At 41.0% G+C, this 8022-nt stretch overlaps 1 long non-coding RNA gene across 1 annotated transcript; it reads right to left on the reverse strand.

The window, feature by feature from the left end:
* Positions 1-411: 411 nt before the first annotated feature.
* LOC128635739 (uncharacterized) lies at positions 412-3808 on the reverse strand. The gene is made up of 2 exons (XR_008398574.1): positions 3599-3808; positions 412-711 (listed from the first exon to the last, which is right to left on the reverse strand). It is a non-coding gene; the product is annotated as an uncharacterized LOC128635739 (long non-coding RNA).
* Between the last annotated feature and the right edge of the window lie 4214 nt (positions 3809-8022).

Here is an 8022-nt window from a genome sequence, read left to right on the forward strand (position 1 = left end):
GGAGGAAGCCTGATTCATTATCTAAGACAAAAATTATGAGACGCAGGCAGAGAAACAGCGTGATATTTACAATGAATAAATGTTCATTTTACAAAGGAAAAGGCTTTAAATATTTGAATAATGAAAGTGCCCCTGGTTTTATGAATAATTTTATATACTGTGGATTACATCGACAAAGTTTACTATCACTTTTTGTCTTTGCCAATGCAATACACACTTCCACCAGCTAAAGGTAACACTGCAAAAATGTTTTATTTACAATTGAAATACACCCATGCATATTTCTATCTGTCCCTTCACACACCACTGACACTAACTGAACTTAGAACTAAATTATTTTGCATCTTTTAAGTTATTGGTTTGTAGTGTTTTTGCAAGAAACCCATTGTCACACAAATTACAGCATACCACTTCTATTTGTCGATTTTACTTTTGGAAATGAAACGGTTATAGAACAATGTAAATAAATACAGAATGAACAAGTGTAAACATTTTAATGTAACAGACAAGTCATGATGTGCGTTTCAAGCTGATGCAGTGTCCGGTCAGCACAGGAGGAATGTGTTGTAGTTAGGTCAGTCCTGTTTGTACGACCCATGCAGACGGGGAGCAGAATCAGTCCCTCTTCTTGTAAGACTCCATGTTTGAGAGGATCCAGCCAGATGGAAGCAAGAAACCAACCACAAACACAGTGAAACCAACCAGGTTGTCCTAGAGAGGAGAAAGCATAGAGTTTAGCTTCATGCCTAAAGTAAAGCTGCTTATTTTATGTTTGTACGACGCTGGTGAGTGATGCAGAGCGGCTTGTTAGCTGAACTAGCTTCATTCTATTGGTGGGCAGTGCTACACACATGCTTAGTGCAGGTCATCAAAATCATTTTGTGGGTAACACCCCCCCAAAAAAACAGTTACAAGCAAAACAAGTTTTTTACTGAAGACTTGGGGTGATTAATGCATTAATCCAGATCAGTTTACACATAAGGGTAGGGCTCAGTTTCGGGTCCCTTTACATTACTAATGTGCACAAATATGAAGGTGCCTAGTCTGCAAAAAAAATGCACACGCAGCTTCATATTAGTAAATTGCAGATTAAAGGAATTCTTTACAGGAATTTTTTTTTTGTGCATGATTCAGATAGAGAATACAATTTTATTAAACAACTTTGAATTTACTTCATTCTTTGGATATACTTTATTGAAGATATAACAATGCACATGGGTAAGCCAATCACGAGACATCAGCAACTACTTGAGCCTATTTAGATATGCTTTTCAAAGGAAATCAAGAAAATTGAGCAAATTAGATAAATTGGAAAGTGGTTTAAAATTGCTCTAAATCATGAAAGAAAACGTTTGGGTTTAGTATCCCTTTAAGGCACACTAGAGTCACTATAATGTATACAAGATTAAAGTCTCTTATCCACAGAAAATGTTGCCAGCCGGTGGCTTTTTTTGTTGTAGCCGCATGGGGCAGTGTAATATTTTCTAATATATCATTTTCTGCTACCCAAAAGCACAAAATTACAGGTTTTATTACTGTTGCTGCCAATAGGGCTGGTAGTCTTTCCTACTTGGGGGAAAATGCTCAGCAGTCCCTGAACCCCCAATAACTATAATGGGCCTAAAGGGAAATGAAACCCAAATGTTTTCTTTCATGATTCAGATGCAATTTTAAACAACTTTACAATTTACTTCTATTTAAAGGGACAGTCTACACCAGAATTTTTATGGTTTTAAAAAGGTAGATAATCCCTTTATTACCGATTCCCCAGTTTTGCATAACCAACACAGTTATAATAATATACTTTTAACCTCTGTGATTATGTTGTATCTAAGCCTTTGCAAACTGCCCCTTTTTTCAGTTCTTTTGACAGACTTGCAGTCTAGCCAATCAGTGCCTGCTCCCAGATAACTTCACGAGCACAGTGTTATCTATGTGAAATACGTGAACTAACACCCTCTAGTGGTGAAAAACTTTTGAAATGCAATCTGAAAAGAGGTGGGCTTCAAGGTCTAAGAAATTAGCATATGAACCTCCTAGGTTAAGCTTTCAACTAAGAATACCAAGAGAACAAAGCAAAATTGGCGATAAAAGTAAATTGGAAAATAGTTTAAAATTACATGCTCCATCTGAATCATGGAAAGTTTATTTTTGGCCTAGACTGTCCCTTTAAATTAGCTTTGTTCGAATAGCAGTGCACTATTGTGCGTTAGCTGCAGTAATCAGGTGAGCCAATGAAGAGGGCTATATCTGCCACCAATTAGCAGCTAGCTCCCAGTAAGGAATTGCTGCTCCCCAGCCTAAGTATTCCTTTTAACAAAGGATAATAGGAGAATCATGCAAATTAGATAACAGAAGTAAATTGGATTTATGTGTTTTGATTGCATGCTTTAGCTGAATCAATAAAAATTGAGGTTGCATGTCCCTTTAAGAATTTATAAACTACAAAATATCCAAAGCTGGACACGAGTTAGCCAGATGCACCATATGCAGGTAACCACCAATCAACATCTTTCTCTTGTCATAACTAGGCTTTTAAAGTGATGGTAAATCCAAGCGTTTAACAGATGCTAGGATTTACCATTACTAAAAATCAAGGGGAGATTTAAAAAAGGGGGGTGCTAAACAGCCTTTCTGTGCCATAGGACAGCACTAAACTCAGCGGTTCCAGCTGCCCACAGCACAACAATCTACCAATAAGGTGCCGCTTGCATCTCTGAACCAATAGCCGTGCGTGCATACAAAAACCTGTCAGTAGACACACAGCTATTGGTTCAGAGATGCAAACGTCTCCTCATTGAAGGCGATTTGTGCCGTGGGCAGCCAGAGTCGCTGAATTAAGCGCTGTGCAACAGCACAGAAAAGGGTGGGTCTAGCACCCTTTTGTAATGTTTAGTCAATGAAACTCACCTTGATTTTTAGTGATGGTAAATCCTAGCATTTGTTAAACGCTTGGATTTACCATCTCTTTAAACTTTTAGATGGGTTTTAAGCACATTTAAATAAAAAGCTGTAGTCAAATGGCATGGCTCTAATCTGTTAAAACATAATTACAGGACTAGCAATACTTTAATGCTATCTTTATTTCTGTTTAACCTGTTTCTGGGGGTTAATGCTTAGGATCCATAAAGCCTTTTGGTCCCAAGTGGAAACTGATCCAATCAGCTGCTCCAGTCAAACACCTGAATTATGCAATTCCCACTTGGTACCAGCAGTGGTCTGTGGGTCCTGATCTGTACATCTGTTTCATGCTTTTGCTGTGGTCACTAGTCTTAAAATTGCATTTACTAACGAATTAGAGCCTCATTGTTCTACTATAATGGCATTTAAATCAAATGAATGGATTTTAAATCACGTGTTCTTTCAAACACATACTCATTTTGTGCAGGTATTAACTATGGGGGTGTATAGGTAGGTATGCAGTAAGTATAGCTTGCAGATTTTATCAGAGGGTGACTTTAGACAAACTGTCAGGTACCAAGCAGGGTATGACAGCGGTAGCCATCTGCAAGACTATACTGACCAATATATAGGGCCTAACAAATGGCTACAGCACTAGTCAGGCCTCCTTGTACAACTACCCAGACGAGGGTCTCACCGCGGTGCTCATGGGCCTGGTGGCAGGTTTGGAAGCAATACCCCTCCGTGCGGAGGTCTGAGCCAGGAGCGGCAGCCGAAGAAATCGTGTGAATGCGGCAGGCATGATTCTAATATAGCGCTCAAACACTGTGACAACTCCTCCTGCAAGGTCACAATAAATAGCACAGCGCTGGCGGCTCCGCTTATATAGCTACACCCACGTGACGGAAGTAGGAATAAGGACGTCATATAACAGCGACCCACTTTGTATTGCAAACTTTATTAGGCTATAGTTGTCAGTCACAGAACAAACGATACAGGCGCCTGTATGCTTACATAAATAGGATCACACTGCGACACACAATAATGTCACAATAGTGTAAAGAGGGTAATTCCTCCCCCTTCCTTATGGTAATGGTATCTTCTAAGGAATTATCAGTGGTTAAATAACGCAGTTGTCTTGTACCAAAACTTTGTCACTTGCTTTATGCAAAAATAAAAGTTATTTTTTCCTGTGGTTGTCAGCTTCGTTCAAAGTGCAAAGTAGGCAGATTGTATTACATTCAGATAAGAAATTATAATTATGTGTTTTATTAATGTATGGTTTGTCACAGACTTCTAACCCTTTAAAGTGATGGTAAACTTTAAATAATTAAATGCCATAAACGTAATCTTTCCCATAAAAAAAGTATATGTGTACCTTTTTCTGTTTTTAATCCACCTCTGAAAGGGTTAAATTAGTGCATATAGTAATTCTTCTATTACAACGTTATGCCGGCCCACATGGATGAACTCTTTTTCCTTGTGAGAAATACAGAACCTGACCACCAGGATGAGGCAAAGACACCCCAGCCAAAGGCTTAAACACCTCTCCCACTTCCCCTATCCCCCAGTCATTCTTTGCTTTTCATCACAGGAAGATGGCAGAGAAGTGTCAGAAGATTTCGGAGTAGTTCCTTAGGAGGGGTATCTGCCCTTCGATATGGGACTGGAGTTTTAAGTAGTCTTGTCAGCCTCTCAGTAAGAGCATTGACTAAAGTTAGAGTCTGGAGATGCAGGGAGAGACTTTCTGCAAACCCATCCAGACTCATATTAACAGCTCCTAAGCAATCTGTGTTGACGAGTTTCACTGCCTGCTTGTTTTTCTCACTCAAGTCCATGTCAGGAGCAATGCTACAAGACTGTCACACTTGAGAGGTTGTGCTTCTGTTCCACAGCATTGATTCTGATAAGATTATTTCAATTTTTACATATGTTGAAAACGCTAGAAGACAGGGTCACAGTGTGGCTCCTTTTATCTTAATAGAATCATAGGTTAATATCTCCTGAGGGGGATTATTGAACAGTGGGGTTTAATCGAAGGTGTTGCTTTGATTTTATGCTGCTTTATGTGTGAGATTTTAGTGGGCTCATAGGCTGTTTGTTATAGGGCTGGAACGCACAGGTTTTTACTTTCACTTTGATTGCTGCGCAGCTTGTAGCTTGGCATGCTTTTTCTCATAGCAGGGGCAGTCCTGCCTTGTGCACCATGTGACCGTGAGTGGTCTTGCTTTAATGTCCTCTTTACTGACCGAGCTGGCTGTCGGAGAAGACACTATTTCTCTGTATTGTCTGGGTCTAGGAGGTGGTGAGTGCCCCAGCCATTGGGAATATAAAGGTGCCGTTTTTGAGAAATAAAAAATGTTTAATTTCTGTGTCCTACTGTCATTAGCTTAAGCTATGGAGGATTCTGATATACTAGAGGGTACTCCCTCTATTCCATATAGTAATACCTGTTTATATTGTGAGGAGGCCACCCTCGCAACTATGTTCCACATGCTTTGACAATGTTATTAGGTCAAAGAAGGTTAACCCCTTTAGTACCACTGATCCATCCACCTCTGAGGACTCGCCGTCACGTGAGGTGCATACCCAACACACGCAGCTTCCCGAAACACACTTGATCCTCCATCTGGAGGGGGCCTTTTACCATCAGATATTACTGCGCAGTTGAGGATAGCTTGTCATTCAGAGAGCCAATGGATAAGAAGATGGAAACTCTTCTAAGAAAGATGTTTCAACATACGGGATACTTGTTTCAACCGGCAGCGGCCGTTGCCGCGGTTGCTGGAGCAGCTACCTACTGGTGCGACTCCTTGTTGGAATTGATTAAGGTGGAGGGTCCCCTCGACGTTATCCAGGAAAGAATTAAAGCCTTCAGAATTGCCAATTCTTTTATCTGTGATGCAAACATGCAGATTATTCGCCTAAATGCTAAGGTTTCTGGCTTTCTGGTTCAGGCCGTTGGGCGCTCTGGCTGAAGTCCTGGTCTGCGGATATGACTTCTAAGTCCAGACTTCTTTCCCTTCCCTTAACAAGGAAAGATTTTATTTGGTCCAGGCCTGGACTCCATTATCTCCACGGTTACGGGGGGCAAGGGTGCCTTCCTACCGCAAGATAAAAAGAACAAGTCTAAGGGACAAAGTTCTAATTTTCCCACTGCAATCTGGATTTTGTCCCCATCACTCCACAGAGACAGCAATTGTCAAGGTTACCAATGACCTACTTACAGCAAAATCCAAAGGTCACTTCTCTCTGCTTATCCTCCTTGACCTGTATGCAGCCTTTGACACTGTTGAGCACCCTCTCTCGTGGTTCTCTTCCTATCTGTCTAACCGTACATTTAGTGTAGCCTTCTCCGGAGCATCCTCTGCCCCGTTACCACTTTCTGTTGGGATACCTCAAGGCTCTGTCCTCGGTCCTCTTCTCTTTTCAATCTACACGTCATCATTAGATTCCTTAATAAAGTCCCATGGGTTTCAATATCATTTGTATGCCGATGACACCCAAATCTACCTGTCTGCACCAGACCTACCTCCTTCCTTACTAACCCGTGTCACTAACTGTCTTTCTCATATCTCATCTTGGATGTCCTCTCACTACCTTAAGCTAAATCTCTCAAAAACTGAACTCCTTATTTCCCCCCCTTCTTCCAATATCTCCACCCCAAAATTTTCTATAACTGTTGATAATTCCATCATTACCCCTACCCTGCATGCCCGATGTCTTGGGGTCACACTTGACTCAGACCTTTCCTTCACTCCTCACATTCAGTCCCTGGCTAAAGCCTGCCGCTTCCACCTTAAAAACATCTCTAAAGTTAGACATTTTCTTACACAAGACACTACTAAGATTTTAATCCACTCTCATCCTTTCCCGCCTCAACTACTGCAACTCTGTCCTCTCTAGTCTACCTAGCTGCCGCATAGCTCCTTTACAATCCATTATGAATGCCTCTGCCAGTCTCATCTTCCTTACATGTTGCTCTTCATCTGCTGCACTGGCTTCCTCTTGTCTCTAGGATTAAACACAAAATCCTCACACTGACATACAAAGCCCTCAACTGCACTGCTCCCCCATACATTTCAGAACTTGTCTCCAGATACTCTCCCTCCTGTCCCCTTCGATCTGCTCACAATCTCCTCCTCTCTTGTTACCTCCTCACATTCCCGTTTACAGGACTTCTCCAGACTGGCCCCCATCTTGTGGAACTCCCTGCCTCACTCCACAAGACTCTCCCCTAGTTTTAACAGCTTCAAGCACTCCCTAAAGACTCTACTATTCAGGGATGCCTACAACCTACACTAACATTTCCTAATTCCATTGCTTTCCCCATGAACCCCTTAGAATGTAAGCCTATGAGCCCAGCTGTTTGCAGATCGCCTTCATAAGAGCCGACTACAACAGTGCAACTCTCGGCAGGTCCCTCTATCCACTTGATCCCTACAAAAGTTACCCTGTATACCGACTATGTTTACAGCACTGCAAAATCTGTTGGCGCACTACAAATACCTGATAATATGTAACAACTTGAATAGGAATGTTATAAGGAGTTATAATGAACTCTATGGTAAGTTGTCCTTGAAGAATCACAACTGTAGTACCTGTGTGAAAATACAACAAAGATATTCTCTCTGAGTAATTAAGTGTGATATACCTTAAAGACCGAAATATAAGTATAGGTAATTCAAGAAATATATGCTCAGTTGGTGGACAAGTGTTAGGAAGGAAAATGTTACTTAGAATGTATTGCTGTGCATAATAAGTAACATTAGTGATCAACATTGATTTTAACCTCAATAATAAAACTATTGATTTATAGTACAGAAGTCCTGTACAAAAGTTGTCAGATCAGATGGATCTAAGAATTAATCTCAATATGCAGATACTTAAGGTTAAACACAAGTAAGAGCAGGAAGAAGGCAGAATTTGCTAACCGGAGCAGAACAAATACTGAGAGCGCGTGGAGACGCTGAGGCAGTCACTGAAGCGGCGGTGACGTCACACACCATGCTGTTTCCTGAGTTGCGGTCAGCAAATGAAAAATGCACAAATACAGTGTAACAGAAACGGATGACTCCAGCAGAGATGAACCTGAAAGATCTTACTAGAGTAAGTTAGCAA

Source organism: Bombina bombina, chromosome 7 (genome assembly GCF_027579735.1).
Source record: "Bombina bombina isolate aBomBom1 chromosome 7, aBomBom1.pri, whole genome shotgun sequence".
NCBI lineage: Eukaryota > Metazoa > Chordata > Amphibia > Anura > Bombinatoridae > Bombina > Bombina bombina.